A 2263-nucleotide genomic window follows, 5' to 3' on the forward strand; every position below is an offset into this window, starting at 1 on the left:
GAGGAGCTATAGGAGGATGGGCTCATTGTAAAGGCAGGAATGGAACAAATGGAACGGTGTCAAACACATCAAACATATGGAAAACACGTTTGACTCTGTTCCGTCTATGCCATTCTAGCCATTACAACGAGCTTGTACTCCTATAGCTCCTCCCACCAGCCTCCTCTGGTTAACATTGACTATTCCTCTGGCCGATTATATACTTTATACTTCCGTTGAAGTAAGATTTGTCCTTATTGATGTTATAGGGGAAGTTTTAGGGTGTGGCAGATGGAGGGGGGTTTATTCCATGTCATTGACCACATGGATACACTTAGATAGATGCATCATCATTTAGACAGAGTAAGTTCTATCTACATTTGGTCTCTATTTCAGAGGCTGCACATGGTGTGATACTGGTCAATGTAATCCGACTGATAAGTTCAGCTGTTGTGGTCATACTTCTACTGACTGTGGTGGCTGTTAGTTCCTGCTGTTCAGAAAGAGGTAATTATGATGATTAATGTCTCTTTTCTGGATGACATACAGTAGTGATCTACTGACAGATAACAACTTTTGTTAACCCTTCCTGTGAATACTCTCTTCATAATGCATTACAAACACACGTACACTGAGTGTACAAAACATTAAGAACAGCTTTCCATGACAGCGACTGACCAGGTGAATCCAGGTCGATGTCATGAATATTAGGAAGGTGTTCATAATGTTAGGTATACTCACTGTATAACGCCTTATGAGACATGCATAACACATTATAATTGCAGGAGCTAATAACTGCTCCTAAATATAGCTACATTCATAAAGCATTAAATACTAGTTTTACTGTACTCCTCACACATGGCATCATTGTAATTGAAACTACAACAAGGGATTATGTTATTATATTTTAGTGGGATATAAATTATCAATAGGCTTTTGTCTTTTGGCAAAAAGTTATTAACGTGCTAACATATGTGTTAATATATTGTAGAGAAAAGAGCCAAGCAGCGAGTGACCAAGGAAGATACTTGAGGTAAGCCTAATAATAGTCTATTATCGTCTCCATACTAATGTTGTACAACAAGAGATATTGAAACAATGGACTTTGTTTCATTTTCACAGGCACTGAAGATAAAAAGGACTACTGCAGTATGTACTGTAATCTGCCAACCTGGTCCAATGGTACAATATGATGGTGACCCCAAGGGGCAAATTAGCTTTACAGGGCCAGCCTTTTGTCAAGAAAGGAAATGAATGAGCAACCTACAATCAATAACCAATGTTACTTTGCTCAATGCTTAATTATAGTACTGTTTTTAGCATTAATTGCTATAAGTTTGTTGTAACATTACCTGATGCTATGGGGTAGTGATGGGGTAGTGACATTCACTATGAAGGAATTAATTCAGAATATATTGACAGAATGCTTAAGAATGTTTAGTTTGTTTATTAGTATAATTAAGAAATAAGGCACGAGGGGGTGTGGTTTATGTCCAATATACCACAGCTTACGGCTGTTCTTATGGATACCATATAGCCATATATCACAAACCCCCGAGGTGACTTATTTCTATTATAAACTGGTTACCAATGTAATTAGAGCAGTAAAAATAAATGTTTTGTCATACCCGTTGTATATGGTCTGATATATCACGGCTTCTCAGCCAATGAGCATTCAGGGCTGGAACCTCACAGTTTTTAATGCATCTTAAGATTCAAGAGTATAATGCTTTTTTTGTATATTGAAGGAAAACGCTGCCCAAAAACTATATTTTGGTATTTGTTTTATTAGTCCATTGTTGATATAGTCCCAAAATGTTTTGCATGTCATTAATCAAGTTTTCAAGATATGTAACTTTAAAAATACAGATATCTGGCCAATATGATATATTTTGCATCAAATGCAGCATCTGATACAAAATGCATCATACAGGCCAGATTTCAGTATTTTGAAAGTTACACATCTTCAACATGTCATTGCTGACATGCAAAACATTTTTGGACAATATCAACAATGGACTAATGAATATAGTTTTTGGGTGGAGTATTTCTTTAATAGCCATTTATTTCACAGTTTGTCTGTGTCACGTCCTGACCCTAGTAAGATGTCATTTTCTATAGTAGAGTAGGTCAAGGCATGACAGAGGGTGTTTTGTGTTTTTCTATGTTTTTTATTTCTATATTTAGTTCTAGGTTTCTATTTCTGTTTTTTTTTTGGTTGATCTCCAATTGGAGGCAGCTGGTCCTCGTTGCCTCTAATTGGAGATCATATTTAAGTAGGGGT

General features: G+C 36.4%; 1 long non-coding RNA gene across 1 annotated transcript; it reads left to right on the plus strand.

The window, feature by feature from the left end:
- Nucleotides 1–373: 373 nt before the first annotated feature.
- LOC145859027 (uncharacterized) lies at nt 374–1605 on the plus strand. The gene is made up of 3 exons (XR_014379346.1): nt 374–486; nt 971–1012; nt 1102–1605. It is a non-coding gene; the product is annotated as an uncharacterized LOC145859027 (long non-coding RNA).
- Nucleotides 1606–2263: the final 658 nt, after the last annotated feature.

This window comes from Salmo salar, chromosome 11, assembly GCF_965601325.2.
Source record: "Salmo salar chromosome 11, fSalSal1, whole genome shotgun sequence".
Classification (NCBI taxonomy): domain Eukaryota; kingdom Metazoa; phylum Chordata; class Actinopteri; order Salmoniformes; family Salmonidae; genus Salmo; species Salmo salar.